We start from the raw sequence: 18416 nt of genomic DNA on the forward strand, positions 1-18416 counted from the left end.
TTTATTTTTAAAGATTTTATTTATTTATTTGACAGAGACACAGCAAGAGGGAACACAAGCGGGGGGATGGGAGAGGGAGAAGCAGGCTTCCCGCAGAGCAGGGAGCCCAATGCAGGGCTCATTCCCAGGACCCTGGGATCATGACCTGAGCTGAAGGCAGATGCTTAACGACTCAGCCACCCAGGCGCCCCTGATAGAATGTATTTAAAGTGTTTAGCACAGTGCCTGTCTCATAGAAAGCACTCTCAACAAATGGGTGCTCACATGTGAACCAGAATACACACTAGTAAACGGTGGTTAGACCACTCAGTCATTCAGCAAATATTTGTTGACTGTTCCCCTGTGTGCCAGGCACCGTGCTAAAGGTTAGAGATAAAACACTGAATAACGTGGGGCTCAAACTTCAACAACCCCAGGGCACTGCAGACAGTCATGTAACCAATACAGTGTCCAAGGTTTCAGATGAGGACAATAAAACAGTACAAATGGCTTATCGTATTTTAGAATGAATCTTAATCATGACATGGGTCAAAATATAATTTATATATACACATTTATATGTATTTTTTTTGGATACTCTATTATGTTCATTCCCTACATGGTAATTTAAAGTAAAAAATACTAAGATTCACCCTACCCTGTTTTTGCCGACACCCACAGACAGTGAATTTCAATAATAGGCTCTAGTCCAGCATTAACTGGAAGGACTGCCAGATCAATATACAAAATGAAGAGAGGCTTCCCTTCAGAGATGAATGGAGTCCAGTATGTATGTCACTAGAAACATACAATCACAAAACTAAAGATGCGTGGACATCCAGCTGGCTGCATTTATTAACTGTATGAGTAATCAGGCAACTCTCCGGGCAAAAATAAGACTAAACTAGCCTATTGTTGACAATTCATCAAAAAGACAGTGCAACAGAAGATGAAGAGTGAGCCAACTCTGGGCAAAAGGTAAGAAGGGGAAGAAAGCAGACAAGCAAAGACCTCTCCCAGACAACCCTGACAAGCTGAGAAGTCAATGCCGTTATTCCCTCAAAACCCACAATGACACTCCAGAAGAAATGCCTTATGGGGAATGCAATTTGTTTAGTAGATCAATAGTCTGTCACCTACAACTACTTTTTTAAATATTTTTATTTATTTGCGAATGAGAGAGAACATGAGGGCAGCGTGAGAGCAAGGGGGTGGAGTGGGGGCAGAGGAGGAGAAGCAGGCTCCCCGCTGAGCAGGGAGCCCAACACAGGGCTGGATTCCAGGACTCTGGGATCACGACCTGAACTGAAGGCAGACGCTTAACCAACTGAGCCACCTAGGCGTCCCTCACCTACAACTTTTTATTCCCCTCAAAGGGCTGAGTCAGATGCCATTTTATGGCCAACCTAATCGTTCATGTGAATTAAGCAGTGTAAGTAAAAAAAAAAATCCCTTTATATAAGTCTAACTCAATTTATAATTGGCTGAGCACCCAATAAGCAAAGAACAGAGATGAGAATTATTACTGCAGAAGCACCCTATTTCCTAAACAATTTTATAAGGAAATACGGCTTTTCTTAATAAAAATTTCTCCTAATACAGAGCCGGCATAGGAAATTGACTCCCTCATGGAGTGGGATACCCAGACCATGGCTTCTCAAAGTTTAATGTTCATATAAATCACCTGGGTATCTTATTAAACTGCCAATTCCAATTCTGTAGGTACTGGGGGCGGGGCAGGGCAGGGGGAAGTCCAAGATTTTGCATTTGTAACAAACTGCCAGATGATGTGATGTTACTGGCCCATAAACCATACTCTGAAAAGCAAGGACCTAAGGGTGCCTGGGTGGCACAGTCAGTTGAGCATCCTACTCTTGGTTTTAGTTCAGGTCGTGATCTCAGGGTCGTGAGATCAAGCCCCACGTCAGGCTTCGCATTTGGGTGGAGTCTCTCCCTCTGCCCCTCCCCGCTCTCTAAAATAAATAAATATATCTTTTAAAAAAAGAAAGAAAGAAAGAAAGAAAAGCAAGGACCTACACCAGCCAGCCAAACTCCAGGGATGAACATTATCCTCAAAGTGAGGCCATTTGTTCAGGGTTACAGACAGCTCAGAGAGTACAATAGAAGCCAAGGACTCCACTACTCAGAAAAATACACGTGTGCACTTGCACACATAAGCACATACACACAAAATTTCAAAATTCTACCACAAGCCATAGAAGAAGCCTCCCCCCTTCTGTGAGATGGTCCATGGATCCCAAGATAAGAACCTCTGCCTTAGCTGTCTACCAATTACTGTTGCCAACACCAGACTAGCGGGGGCAGGGTGGGGTGGAGGGACGCAGCCCTTGACCACTCTGACCCATGTGTGAGCAATTCATCTTCTCTTGCCTCAATCTGAGGTAACATAGTAAAGATGCCTTCGAGACAGGGGATAATAAATGGTAAATGAAAATATATGTATATATTTATATATCAGGAAGCTCTTGTCCTCTGACTCCAAAACAGTTTCCCCACCATTGGCTTGAGTTCCACCTCAAGTAGCCCTCTTTCTGGCATCCTTCTTCCCCTAGGCATAGCAGAAGCTGCCGGATCCCACCACTACGTGGCATTGCCTTCCCAGATAATGTGATTCCTAGGCTAGACCCAGGGAGAGAAGGCTAGCCCTCTCTCTCAGCTCTCCTACCTACTTACTCTTTAAGTCTGTTTCCTTACCTATAAAATGCAATTAGGAACTAACGCCACTTCATAGTGTTTGAGGGAAGAATAAGAAAGTGCATACAAGATGTGTCAGCACATTTCAAGGGCTTTAAAAATGTTTCACTGTTATGCTTTCTATTATGATCTTTATAAACATGCAGATACCAGGACCTATTCAAAAGAAAATCCCAGGGTAAGCATGGAGTCGGCTTGACATTCTCTCTCTCCTTCTCCCTCTGCTCGCTCACTCGCTTGCACTCTCCAAATAGATAAATGTTTAAAAAAAAAATGTTCCTTTCCTGGGCACCTGGGTGGCTCAGTTGGTTAAGCGACTGCATTCGGCTCAGGGCATGATCCTGGATTCCCAGGATCGAGTCCCGCATCAGGCTCCCTGCTCAGCAGGGAGTCTGCTTCTCCCTCTGACCCTCCCCCCTCTCATGCTCTCTCTCTCTCTCTTTCTTTCTCTCAAATAAATAAATAAATAAATAAAATATTTTTAAAAATGTTCCTTTCTTTTCTAAATAGAAAAGCATTAACTGCTACGCTGCATCTCTGGGGCAAAGACCAGCTCCCTCTGTTCCACCACTGCAGACACACACCAGCCATCTGAGGACCATACTGGCGGCCACAGCTGCCACACACAAACATTTGTGATTGTCCTTTTTCCTTTTTTCTTTTTAAATTGGTGATCGTCTTTAACAACCACTGTGTCAAACATGTCTCTCTACACCACTAGATTTAAGGTTACCCAAAGCCTTCAGCTTCAGGCTGGTATTGTTCAACACGAGCCTTAGTCTTTATTAGCATCTCCAACTAACGTGGCCAAACACAAACACAAAACAGCTGTTCCGAGAAAAGAAACCACATAGCTAAGAAACCCTTAATAATTTGTGATATAAATATATCGAGCAAATTCCTGTCTACAGACCTCAAAACCTCTTGACAAAAAAGTTTTAGCAGTTTGCACAACAATCCTAAGGCTGCTGGGATGGGTCACAATTGGATTCTCAACTCTGTATTGTCCTGGACCTCTTTAAGCAGTGTTTCTCAAAGTATGGTCTGAGAATGACTGTAGACAGTCACCTAAAATATACATCCCTGGGCTCCATTCCACTGCTACAACAAAATTTGGGGGTAAGGAAACTGCAATTTTTAATAAATAACCCCAAGAGACTTCCAATGCACACTAAATTTTTAAACCAAGCTAAGACCTACTCCCTAGGAAATAAAGGCAGACAAGTAAACACACAAAATTTTGTCTACAATTTCAAAGGATTCACAAACCTCCTGAAGTCTTTCCCTAGGGCTCTCAGGTAAAAACCCCTGGTCTATACATTACCAGTTTCCCAACTCGGTCATTCACATACCACCTTCACTTGTTTTTTTCCCAGATTCACACTATTTAAAATTTTTTTAAACACTTGTTTTTACTTACACATAATATAAAAGGAAATGTTACATGTAGTATCTGTGAAATTGTGGGTTTGATCCTTAGTTATAAATTTTCTAAATAATACACATAATTATTAATACAAAAAGATTTTGTTCTTGTAACACCTAAAACCATCTCCCAAGTCGCCTGCATATAAGGACTACCCCCTCCCCAGGAAACACTGGATTGTGTGATCCAAAGTTCTGGAACCACCAGGGGATTTTATGAGGCGCTCATGGCCTGTGATGTGTGGGGCTATCTATGTGGCAAATCCCAGGTGACCTAACAGCCTCGGTCTACATACACCGGCAGAGCTGACTAAGGGAAAAAGAGAGAGGGCTTTCTCTCTTGCCAGGGGGCCAGGAGACAGGACACATTTGGAAGTGACTGGTCTTTCTGTAACCTGCCTGTCCTTATCAATGCCCACCCCACCCCCCGGCCCTGGCTCCTCAGTGCACAGACCAGAGATGGCATCTGGCCTATTTGGGCCAATCTGCTTCCATTCAGGGAATTTGTAATTAGGACACAGAGGAGCTTGTTAATTGATGCTGGACATTCAAACTGAAGTGTTAAGAACTAGGCTGGGGTGGCCTGTTTCTCCCTTGTGTGCATGCTGTGGCAGAAAGCCGGTCTGTGGAGGCAAGTGACAGGAGACACGAGCAGCCCCAGAGAGAAAGTATGCACAAGCCAGCTTCTGATTTCCCAATTCCTAGTTCCAGGCCAGCTGCACTTCCTGCCCGCAGGGTCCATGAGACATCCCAGCATCCCAGAAATAAATTTCTCCTCTTGGCTTCAGCTGGTTTGAGCAGGCAGCTACTCCTTGCTACTAAATCACTGCCAAACTGAGACTCCTTATGTTGCACAGTCCTGGCCCAGGTGAACAGCTGGAGATGAAGGCAGGCCCGAGTCCAGCGGCCAAGGGCCAGAATGGGCGCCCATCCAGACAGAGCCAGAGAAAGGGTGGGGCTGGAAGCTTATCACAGGGATAGGAAAGGGGGACTCCAATGAGGGTCCCCTCCACATCACTCGGTGAGAGGTGCCCCAAAAAGGGGCTGGCATAAGGGTACATGGAACTTTACCCCTTGCTGACGGTAGGAGCCAAACAGGAATGATGACAAACAGCTAACATTTACTGAGTATATTAGCATATGAACTAGGCTCTTCACAATGAGGATCTCATTTATTCTTCCTGAGAGCCCAATGAAGGTGGTAATGTCATGTTTCCAACTTTATACATAAGAAAAATGAGACTCAGAAAAATTAAGGGATTGCCAAAGGCGACGCAGCTAATAAATATAGGATACAAACTCCAGAGTCTAAGTTCCTAGCCATCATGCTACCTTCCTTTATGAAATGATATTAAAAGATAGCACGGAGACGCCAAATAGAGCTAGTGTCTGAGCGACAACAAAAGGCACAGCCACCAAAGAATCCTCCCTCCAGCAGTCCTGCTCTCCTATGCCAGTCCCATACTCCAGACAGCAATACCACACCTATGGATGCAGCACTAAGAAAATAGGGTGCACAAAGGTAAGAAGCTGAGAGAAGGTGTGACATCTGGCTAGGACGTGGCTTGGCTGGACTGAACAAGACCCAGGGGAGACTGGCTTTGGTCCAGATCCCAGAGAGTAAAAGCAGAGTGAATTTTTTCTTAAGCAATAATTGGTACGTGGCATTCCTGTTTGTGGTCCCACATAGGACAGAGGGGACTATACACTCCCAGGCCAGCAAATCTAAGGAAATCAGCCAAGAGCTGTGCTATCAGAACTCGTAACAAACACGGGAACAGAAACCACATTCCCAGGCTTGGGATTGGATGACACACTAAGGGTGAGAAAGCAGAACCTTAATTATAATCCCAAAGGCCATTCTGATACCGCTTTTATTCATATCTTATTTTTTTCCAAAGATTTTATTTATTCATGAAAGAGAAAGAGTACAAGCAAGGGAAGGGGCAGAGGGAGAGGGAGACACAGGCTCCCCACCTGAGCAGGAAACCCAACTTGGGGCTCGATCCCAGGACCCCAAGATCATGACCTGAGCCAAAGGCAGACACTTAACCAACTGAGCCACCCAGGCACCCCTATTCATATCTTGTTTCTAAAACCTGAAGCTCAGAACAGACAACTAACCTTCCAAAGTTTCACAAATCAATTACAACTAAAACTCTGATTCCACAGACTCCAAGTAGATCCAAAGTCTAGTGAGGAATTTTAAACAAGGCACTTGAACTTTTCAGTTACTGTGGCTAACTTTTCTACAGAAACAATGCTGATGTACCCACTTGCCACCATCTTTGCAAGAGGGGCAAACAGTGCAATGTGATAAGGATGGATGAAAAGCCAGGCACTGAAGCTGCACCAATCTGTCCATACCACCCCACGACAGTGGTGGGCACTTACTGTCTGTCCAGGGGTGGAGATGCAGTCTGTGGTCAGGGAACAGGAGTAACAAAGGTGGCAGGCTAAAAAAGCAGCATGCCCAAGGTCCTCTTAGCCTTTACCATGTTAGAGCAGGAAACCCCACCTTATGAATGAACCAAGGCTTTCAAAGCAGCATCCTCTCGGGGTCCCTCCCCTTTATCTCTGACTATTCTTCACTTGGCTCCCTGCTTCTTCCTCTTACCCTCAGAGGGAGATGGTTCCCCAAGTTCTGCCCAAATGCCTTGCTATAGACTAAATATTTCTTCCCCACAATGCACATACTGAAACCCTATTCCCAAATCTGATGGTATGAGGAAGTGGGGCCTTTTGGAAGTAATCAGGATTAGATGAAGTCATGAAGGTAAAGCCCCCATGACAGGATTAGCGCCCTTGTAAGAGTCAGTAGAGAGCTTTGTTCCTCTCTCGTAGTCAGCCACAGAAAGATACAGTAAGAAGGCAACAGTCTGCAACCTGGACGAGAACCCTCACCAGAACCTGACCATGCCAGGGGCACCTAGGTAGCTCAGTTGAGTGTCTGCCTTCGGCTCAGGTCATGATCTCAGGGTTCTGGAATCAGCCCTGCATCAGGTTCTCAGCTCAGCAGTGAGTCGGCTTCTCCCTCTCCCTCTGTGATCTCTCTCTCTCTCTCTCTCAAATAAATAAAATCTTAAAAAAAAAAAAGAACTTGACCATGCTGGCACCCTGATCTCGAACTCAGCCTCCAGAACTGTGAGAAATAAATGTCTGGTTTGTTGTTTTTAAAGATTTTATTTATTTATTTGAGGGGAGGGAGGAGCAGAGAGAAGAGGGAGAAGCAGACTCCGTGCTGAGCACAGAGAACAATGTGGAACTCGATCCCACAACCCTGAGATCATTACCTGAGCTGAAATCAAGAGTTAGACAATTAACCAACTAAGCTACCCAGGAGCCCTAAATGTCTGTTCTTTTTAAGCCAGCCAGTCTACGGTACTTACAGCAGCCTAGACAGATTAAGACATCCCTTCTCTCTCCTTTAGCTTCAACAATAACTCTACGAAGGTGAAATTCATTTTTCTCCCTTGCCATCTCCACTCCTGCTTTTCCAGCCACCTGCTGAGCTTTATACCTCAATGCTGTGCTGACACCTTTGTCTTGGCCCTTCCTTCCCACCTGTTTCTTCACCTGAATTCCATATTTCTGGCACAGGAAAGAGAACTAACATTAACTGAATTCCAACACTTGCCAGGCACCCTACTGGGTGCTTTCCACGTTTCTGCAGCTTCTATGCTGCAGAATGAAAAAAAAATCAGTGTTCTATAGAGGGACCAGGAAGGCCAGCCAGAGGAGAGAAGCTGGTATGAGTCTGAAGTATGAGGAGTAAAAAGGGGGAGCTGCAAAAAAAATGTTTCAGGGCCAGGGACAGCCTGTGCCAAGGCCCTGTGGTGGGCAAGAGAGAAAGGCCAGTATGACTACAGAATGCAAAGAAAGCACAGGAAGAATGCAAGAAGGTGACAGGGACATCTAAATAAATGTGTGGAGTAAACATGAATGCATGACCCTCACTTATTTAACATTTTTTTTTTAGCCAATAAAACTAACCAACCTCCAATGTTTAGCAGAACACCAAATATCTTTTTAAAAAATACTTCTTTCCCATTTGAAAGAAATTTCCTAAGTGTGAGTGTCCTTCTCAAAAAAAAAAAAAAAAAAGATTAAAGTAAGCTCACCTGGCTAGAAATGGAAAAGCAAGTAAGGTTGGAACCTGACAATACTCATGTAACTCCATAAGTAATACTTTTTATTCTTAATTAGAAGTTAGCCACCAGCCTGGGGAAACAGCTTGGGGATCACCCTGCACTGATAATACAAACAGAGGTTAGCAAATGGCTAAGGATTTTTGAGCACTGACTCAGGGTGTTACATGCATTATCGCTTAATTTTCCCAACACCTCATGAGGCGGGTACCAAAATCATTCCCATTTTACATATAAGGAAACTGAAGCTCAGAGAGGTTAATAATTGGTCCAAGGTCACACAGGTGTTGCATGGTAGAGCCAGGATCTGAACCAGGTCAGTGGGATTCTAGAGCCTGTACCCTTAACCACCACACTACTCCACCTCACAAACTAGCTATCATGTCAGCACCTCTGGAATCCTACCTATTTTTTTTACCGCCCCTGATGTAACGTATATTTAAGCTACTAAACTCTGACAATGCAAAAAAGATAAAATAATCTCTGAAGGAATGCAGTCAAACTTCTGGTGTCAGCTCCCTTCCTGTTCCAGGTCTCCCTCAAAACACCCCAACTCTTCCTCCAATTCTAATAAAGAGAAGTTTTCCAGTTCATTGCAATACTTAATATCCTGAGAGAACAGGAATTAGAAACTGATGAATCTTCGCAGGCTACATTTCGGCCAAAGTCAACAGACACCAAACCCCTCTTGTAGGCAGTCACTGTTTATAGTACCGCTAACCGGAAGGAAAGGGGGGGGTTCAGATTACTGGAAAGCTCTAGCCATGGTTTTCACAACTCTTGACAAAGTTCTGAGTCTTGTCTGATGGACAATATTATACTTTCCCTATCAACAAATCCTTCCCCAAACTGTTGTGGAAGTAGCCAGAATACAAGGTAAATGATCAAAGCTTACCCATCTGTGGTGGATAAAAGTGTCCACCTACTTGAGGCCTGGCCAGCCCTCCTGAGGATCAGCAGAGATGACCTAGCCTGAAACTGGCTCACCTTAAGTTCTTCCGAAAACCCTCAAAGACCCATCTAAGCAACTCAAGGCTTACATAAAGAGTGTACTTTAGAACTGCCTTCCTGAATTACACTGTTATAGGGTGAACTATATCCCCCTAAAATTCATAAGTTGAACCCCAATCCCCAGTACCTCAGAATATGACTGTATTTGGAGATGGGGCCCTTAAAGAGGTAATTAAGGTAAAATAAGGTCATGTGGGTGGGCCCTAATCCAATATAACTAGTGTCCTTATAAAAACAGACTAGGATTCAATGACAGAGGGAAAACCACATGAAATCCTAAAGAGAAGACAATCATCTACATGCAAGGAAAGAAGCCTCAGAAGAAAGCAACCCTGAAGACACCTTAATCTCAGACATCTAACCTCCAGAACTAAGAAAAAATAAATTTCTGTTGTTTAAGCCACCCACTCTGTGGTACTTACTTCGTTAGGGTCGCTCCAGCAAACTAAGACACACTAATATGCACACTGTTAAGTTGCTCCAGACTCTAAATAATTGCTCCATCACTCGCAGGATACGGGCCAGCTGGGTTTCCCTTCTGAAGCAGTGGCCCATACAGCATGGCCACGAGGCATAAAAGTCACTATCAGACAGGCTACTGAGTACTTGAGTCCATGGAGACTTCTGCCACTAGGACAGGGCAAAACCTTAGTTTGTGTGGTTAATTACAGAGGTGATGCATTGAATTTTTCCTTTCAGAAATGAACAGAATTAAAATAGAGCCAAACCCCTTCATAGACAAGTGCTAAGGCCCAGCACCAATACCTCTGTTTTAGATCAACCATAGTATCGTGGGCTTCTCCCATAGGCAGTAATAACGATTTGTGTTAAAGAACACACTGCAGGGTCAAGATTTCTGCCCAAACCTTTCTCATACTACAGAAGAAAGGGGAAAATTGGGAGAGGAGAACGGGAGAGAGGGAGAAGACAAAATGTCATCCAGGGCCTGAGAATGTCAACTCATCATGGCAGCTAGGTGATGAGTAAGCTTGTTTCAGGGGGTGACCAGGGATTTTTAGAGTCCTATGATCAGGTGAGGAGGCTCCAAGCCATCCAAGTTTCCTAGAGGCTGTGGGGTTTTAAGAATTACTTAAAGGCTAATGAATTGTTCAACACTACATCAAAAACTAATGATGTACTGTATGTTGGCTAACTGAACATAATAATAAAAAAAAGAATTACTTAAAGGCTAAGCAATAAGGAGGCAAAATTTCAGTTGGGTGCTGCTAAAGATAAAGCAGAAGTGGGCTCAAAGTCTGGTACAACACTGGGCACCTGAACAACAGCAAGGAGTGAGCACTTATTAAGCAATTGCCAAGCCAGGCACTATGCTAATACTAATAAGCAGACTTCATATACACCAGCTCACTGAAACCTCACAATAACCAGAGGCAAGAGTGCCATTATTACTCCCATTAAGCAGATGAAAAGAAGGCCAGAAGCTCTGCAAAAGCATGCCTTCCTCCCCCACCCCACCCCCATTTTGTTAACTAGTATATCCCTAACCTAAAACAGTGACTGGCACATAGAAGGCACACAATGTTTATTTGTTGAATAAATGAAACGGGTTATTTGTCAATGTCACAGAAAGAGTAGGCTCGGGATGTGAACCCTGGCTGTTGGCACCAGCTTCTGCCCTGCCACACAGGATGGAGCGAACCCACTAAGGAGTTCAGGAAACATGCCCTCGCACATAGACAACTTGGTCCACTGCACATTTCAGTGTCTGCACTTCTGCTCCTCATCACTGGTGATGTTACTCTGCACCCAGAGTTCCGAGCAAAGTAATCAAGGGGCCAGTGCCACCAATGCATGGACAAAGGGGCAGGCAAAAATGTTCCCTTCCCTCCTACCTGTGACACTCCCTGTGGCCTCACACACACCAACTCATGTCATTATCTAGTGACTCACTTTAGTGCAGGAAGGGGAGATGGAGGGCAAGTTACTGGAAGGGGGGAGATTTATTCCTCGGGCTCTCCAGGAATATGCTGGTCAAGCTGGTACAATGTACAAAAGAACTTCCCAAAGCGTGACAAGCATACAACCTTGTGGTGTACAAAATCATTTTAGGTGGCACATAAATAAACATTAGAGTTGATATATTGATTTTTATGGCTACTTTCTATTTTGAGCAAATTATACGGTGCTTTATTTATGACCAAGTTATGAAATACCCTTTTAAAACAAAGAGTGTCCTTTCAAAAAGAATAAGAACTCCCATTTAAAGAAACATATTAGGTAAGCAATAGAATAGGTGTTACATCTATGTGGCAGAAATTCATGATGGAAGTATGTGAGTGGGGGCACCTGGGTGGCTCAGTCAGTTAAGCGGCTACCTCTGGCTCGGGTCGTGATCCCAGGGTCACAGGGCCTGCTTCTCCCTCTCCCTCTGCCTGCTGTTCTCCCTGCTTGTGCTCACTCTGTCAAATAAATAAATAAAATATTTTATAAAAAAAAAGAAAATTAAAGAAATACGTAAGTGACTAAAGTTTGGGAAATATGGTTTCCCGGAACTTTCTTAAGTTCTCTGTGTCAAACGCCCCCATCCCTGCAACTCACCCATCCACCCAACTAACTATGCCATAGCTCAAAAGAAAGAGAATTTACAGACACTAAATTCTAAATTTTCCATCAAAATTCCTTAATAAATGACTACACAATGAAGGAGAGACCTAAAGAGACAGCAATAACAGACTGAGAGGGACCAAGAAAGAGTATGAACAGACACAAGATACAAAGGCATGTTCATTAATACGTGACGAAGTTAACAACAGGGCTTGACCCAGGGCTGAAGTCCTGCCCTCTGCCTGGAGAGAGCTGTAACATAGAGCTCCCTTTGATACTCCCCTAAATTCCACACTGATTCTTTCGGCTATTATTTTATGGCATGGTAGCTTAGCTCAGCCCTGTCCAAAGAACTGTACCGGTCTCTGGGACCTGTTCCAACAACAACACACAATGAGGCCTTCTCTCTCTGATAAAGCCAGGAACCCCTCCCTCCATGATCTGCTACCCTGTTCCTCCCAAACAAAAGTAAAGTCCCATTTTGTAAAGAATTCAGCCAGCCAACTGCTGCCTTCTCCTCATCTTCCCTTTTGGGGACAATCAAGTTTCAGGTTGGCTATGGGTCTGAGGGTGAACTGAACTCCAAAGACAGAACCTAGGAGTCTGGTCAACTTTGGGGGACAGATGAAAGCATTTGTGGCCATAGAAGGAAAAGCTGAAAGGCAAGTACTGATACCACAACTTGTACCAATCCAATGCAAGCTCATGAGAGTAGGGACTTGTCTTATTCATGCTGTATTCCAGAACCAAATGCAATCAATGCCTGGTGCTCAGTAGGTGCACAGTATCAGATACTGAATGGATAGAAGGATGAATAAATTAAAGAATGAATGCGTGAATGAATGGACAGCTCCGGCAGGGCTGGAAGGAGTAAGCGAAGAAGTATGACTCTAAGATTATGTTTCCCCCTTTCAGCTTGAGAACTAGCAACTGTATAAACAGGGGACCTCAAAGGACTAATTTTCCCTTTTCAAAGCCACCCGTGGTAGGTGGTAGATTAACAGGACTTCTGGACCCCAAACCATCTGGGCTCATAAGAGAACGCAGAAAAATGAATGCTACCTTGACTTCCTCCAGCACATGTTCAGACAGCCCAACCTGTCTTGATCTCTAGCATCTGGAACAAGAGAAGAGAAGAACAATTCTGGGAATGATAATGACTTGCACCAACTGACTCAACCTCTCCTGGAAAGCTCAAAGCCCTCCACATCCTGGCTTCTTTCAAGGGGCTTTTATTTACAGTATGTATTTTTTTTTTCCTTTCTTTTCCTCTTTGCTTATCTGAATCTTCTAACCATTCTACAATGAGTACAGATAACTTGAGTAATAAAAATGTCTAACAGACTGATAAATCACGCAAATAAGACCATTCAAAAAGGACACTGAGTGCACACATTATTGAGTTCCATTTTAACATGTCTACACTACAAAATTTAACACTGTCATTTCATACAATTGTATTCAACTATGTCCTTTGAAAAGTTGTAAATTTCTGATAAAAGTCAAGGCTCATGACTTAAAAACAGAAGACCCGGTCATACGGGTACTTACCTAAAAAATGGCCAACTAACTGATGGGCAAGTTGCCAGAGAATCAGACAAGTACAAGGATACAAGCTTAGTAAGTCATGTGCCAAATACGGATAAGACATATGTTCTGAGTTCATCCATGGTAAGAAAAGCTGCTCTGCAACTCTCTTCCAGTGCTAGAAACTTCCAGCAGTGCATAGGAAGGAGCCAGGGTACCCTCCACATTGATGAAAGAACTCTTCTTTCTTCATGGGGCTGGTTGGTCCATCTTGGAGGTCAACCCTGGTCCCACACAAATGGACCATGCTGGATACAGTTCAACCACCAGCTAAGAGGGGTCTCTGTTTCTGCCCAGTCCTTGGATCTCATTGTCAATGGTCAGTCTGTTCCACAAAGTGCTAAGAAGGAAATGAGCTGGGCTAGCAGTCAAAAGACCTGGTTTCTAGGTCTAATTCTAGCCAAATACTGCACAACTCAACCACTGCATGCCTTGGCGACTCCATTTTACCAAAACATAGTAACACCACCCATATTTCACTGTTTGCTGAGGATAAAACTAAGGTAAATGTTAAATTGGAGAGGAGCGAGGGGAAATGGAAGGGAAGAATAGGGAGGGAGAATGTATTTCAGTACCAGTAAGCAAAATCTGATACTAGTTAGATGAATGGGATTTCACCACCTCAAACCATAGCCGAAGTTTAGCAAATACAAGAGATGCAACTGTTATGCAGGCCAATGTTGTCCCAAAATACACTCTTAAATTTAAAAACAAAAGAGAAATGGAAAGAACCTTCGAATTTCTCATTTCCGATCTACCTTCTTCAATAGAAAACGGCAAAGCATTTAAAATATGGCCTGTGAGAACTGCATGAAGATAACATAAAAATAGCCCCCATTTCCCAAGGGCAGGCAAGGGGGGGAGCCCCCTGCACGAGATGCAGCAGAACCCTCTGGCCCACAGACGCCCATGAGCAGCAGGACTGGTGCTCACATCCCATCCTCAGCCCCAGGAGCCAGGGGTTGCAACTCGGGTGTGAACTTGGAAGATTCTGGGGATGTATCAACAAAAGAGGTGAAGAGGTCAGCCAGGGCAAAGACTTCCCAAGGCTGAATCAATAGAATTGTCTGTACACAGAGGGGCAGCAAATAAAGCACATTAGACACACCAGAGCTGTGTGGACTGCCTCGGGGAGGCCTTGCTAATAAGCACAGCCCACAGAATCCATCCTCGACTTCCTTTTCATATACAAGACCTCCGCAGGGAAGGTGAACCCAAAGTGCTGGGCCTCTGGAAATGAAATCCAGGGTAGAAAGTGCTGAACTGAGAGGCTTGGGTTTTTAAGAAAATAGGCTGAGTTTAAATCCCAGCTTGTCCCCTTACTGGCAGTGAGCTCCGCATCTCTTATCCAGTGGCAACTTAAGTGAACAAGTTACTAAACATTTCTGACCCTAAATTGCTTCACACAAAAATGGAATAACCGTATCTCTCTAACACAATTGTTGCTAGGGTCAGATTACATCAGCCTGAAAGCACTTGGCTGAGTGTTCGGCTCAATGCACTTCACTCTTATTAATGTCATGCATGGCATCATCACTATTGTTACTACTAATTGGGGAAATGGTTATGTGTACTTCAAGATCATATTACAGAAAAATTCCACTCCCTAAACCCCAAGCTAGAGAATGGGCACTGTAAAGCAGGACTGAGGGTTCCCTCCACCCTCAGGACCAGGTGCTGTCCTGCCCCACACTTCTCACCACAGTACTGTGTGCAGAGCCTCAGGTCTCTGCACAGCATCCAAAGGAAACAACCACTTACCTTGAACAGAATCAACTGTTGGTTAGCCCAAACATGTATAAAGAAATCCACCCTGAGCTTGGTTCTGGCCTCCTCACACCACCAAAGTGATTGAAAATGGCAAGTGCCCATCGACTGCATATATTTACAGAGTCAGATGTCTAAGTAACAGGGTTTTGTGCTTGTGAGGATCTTCTCTTGATTTTTACTAACCTTTTAGGTTGGTCTCATCCAGGCCTCACTGCAGTTGCCTACCCTCCACAATTATAGAAGATAACCAGGAAGGAGGCAAAACACAAGGGCCACCATGGATTCCAACAACCTCCTTCCCAAAACTTTCTCTGGAGCAGTGGTTCCTAGATTTGGGGATCTAAACAACCAACTTAAACTAAAAACAGACACAGACACACACAAGCATTTGTTTGCCAATATTTTATTCTGGCAAGCACAATCATTCAAAAAATGTATTTCGTGGGGCGCCTGGGTGGCTCAGTCAGTTGAGCGGCCGACTCCTGATTTCGGCTCAGGTCACGATCTTGGGGTCATGGGATTCGAGCCCCACACAGGGCTCCATGCCTGGCGGGGGAGTCTGCTTGAGGATTCTCTCTCCCTCTCCCCCTCCCCACCACTTGCACACTCTCTTCTTTCAAATAAATGAATAAATCTTTTTTAAAAAATGTATTTCCCTATCACTTAATATAAAAAACAATAGTCTTAACCTATTCCAAAATAGTAAGAAAGATAACTCAGAATAAGACACAGACCTCTGCTTTAGATAAATTTAACTTTATGAAAAACTCATTACTTATACTGTCTATATTTTTCTCAGGAGAAACTGGGACTCAGCATTTGAGAACTGATGCTCTAGAAGGAGGCATCACTACTTTCCTGTTAAGGACTATCAGTGTTGGAAGATTATGAAATGGTATTCCAGGGTCTGTGTCCATGAACAACAGTGGGAAGAGAAGCCTTTTGCCCATGCTGCCAAGTATAAAAAGAGAAACAGCATTAGCCTTCATGGACATCAGGATCTCTCTGGCTGACTCCAGCAGCCCTTCTTCACTCTCGCAGTTGAAAATCTGTCTAGCTCTCCTTTCTGGGTTCTGGTACTTTAACTCCAGGTTACCACTGCCTAGCTGACTAACCCAAACCTCATTTCTACTTTTAAGCCTTTGTATAAAGCCATTTTTCACTCTCCTTTCTCAAATATCTGCTTAAATTAAACGTAAATTTGCCACATGACCCCACAATTTCACTCCGATTTACCCAAGAGAAATGAAAATACACATCCACACAAAAACTTGTTAAAAATATTCATAGTATCGATGTACATAACAGCCAAAGAGTAGAAATGACCCAAATATCTTTTAATTGGTGAATAGAAACACAAAATGTAGTGTATCTATACAATGGAATACCACTCAGCAACAGAAAAGAACAAACTAGTGACACATGCTACAACATGAATGAACCTGAAAAATATTAGGCTAAGTAAAAGAAGCCAGACACAGAAGCCCACATGTCGCATGATTCCATTTCTATGAAATGCCCAGAAATGGCCAGCATACAGAAAACAGATCAGTAGTTGCCTAAGGGTGAGAGGAGGATTCACTACAAAGAGGCAGGAACAAAATTTTTCATAATAAAAAGCGGGGGTTAAAAGCCTGCTAAAAATTATGCTTAATATAATGCTTGGAAGAATTTCGTGAGCTTCTATTCAATGAGTGAGCTACTGAGTGAGTGGGTAAGTAAACAAGTAAAGAAATGAAAACTAATTTCCCAGAATCCTCTCTGATAAGCCTTAACTAGGTCCACATATCTCATTCACCCAAGTCAGCCTCAGTAAGTCATGTGTAATACAGAAGTCACATGTAATAGTGGTGAATTGAGTTGCGTGTGTGTGTGTACATATGTATGTATACCACCTAATTCTTTGGACTAGGTTGAACCCCATATGCAATTGTCATTTTTGTAGGTCAAAAAGAATTGGTCAAATACTGGTAATTTCATGTGATTCAACCTATACATGCAATTTTTGATGCAAGAGAAAAAGAGAACAGAGGCTTTTAAGTCAGACCAACCTGTGTGTGGCTCCAGGCTCCAATCCATTATTTTAAGCTTCAATTTCCTAATGTGGAAGATGGGGATAATCATAGGATCTTGCTCATGGAGCTGCTGTGAAGATTACTTTAACAATGCATGTAAAGCACCTACCAGTGTTGAAGGAAAGTCACAAAGGAAGCACTCACTAAACTATTTCAATTATTGATACACGCTGATCCTATCTCTCCATGAAACTATACATTCCTCAGTTATCAAGGAGCAGGATTTTCATTTCTTTGGTATTCATGTGTTCCCTAGACCTGCACACAAGGGATGCTCGTTGTTGGAGTCCTGCACAAGTAAGGCTTCCAAAAGGCTGCTGAAGCCTGAAAACACAGTTCCCACCCGTAGAGCCCCAAGGTGAAAAGTGAACATCATGACCAGACATTTGCAATTCCATTCCCAACATCCTCCTCAGCACAGCCTTAGCAATACTATGAAGTTGAGGAAGTGCCATCAGAGAGATTTCCTTCTGATTTCTCAACAAAGATTTTTGGCTGCTATGCAATCAGTGTTTTAGTGCATGATGTGGCTACTCACAAAAGGCCAGGTTTCTCCTAGCAACAACAAAGGATAGGGCTACGGGAGAAATGCAAATAAAATCATATCCCTACATCCTATTAGAAATTCCTTGCCTCATTTGTAGTTGTCATAAAGGTAGCCAAAAGATTCCAAAAAGGAAACAATGGGATTATACTAGGGTTGCCAGAATTCACAAATAAAAATATAAGACAACCAGCCGAAGTTAAGGTAACCAACAAATATCTGGGGACTGACTTACACTACCAAATTTTTGTTCTTTATCTGAAATTCAAATTTAACTGGGCATCCTATATTTTATCTGGTACCTCTAGGTTAAATTGGTACCACAGATAACTATTTTATTTCCCTAACATAAGACATGCATTTTCCAATTCAAATGACTATTCTTTAACCACACACCTACACACACACACACACACACACACACACCACCACCACCACCACCACCACCACCACCACCACCACCACCACCACCACCACCACCACCACCACCCCGCTATATAGGCCAGAAAAATAAGGTTCCCAAATTCAATGACTCTGTGTCTGAAGCTGGTTTAAGGGTCTACATTGGCTACCATTTACTGAGGGTGTGCCAGCTAA

General features: G+C 43.5%; 1 protein-coding gene across 15 annotated transcripts in view; it reads right to left on the reverse strand.

Moving 5' to 3' along the window:
• Positions 1-18416, reverse strand: part of ARHGAP26 (Rho GTPase activating protein 26) — a 451561-nt gene that overhangs the window by 399649 nt on the left and 33496 nt on the right. The window lies entirely within an intron of this gene.

The sequence above is a fragment of the Callorhinus ursinus genome, unplaced genomic scaffold (assembly GCF_003265705.2).
Source record: "Callorhinus ursinus isolate GAN/ISIS: 27379988/994484 unplaced genomic scaffold, GSC_fseal_2.0 scaffold23, whole genome shotgun sequence".
NCBI lineage: Eukaryota > Metazoa > Chordata > Mammalia > Carnivora > Otariidae > Callorhinus > Callorhinus ursinus.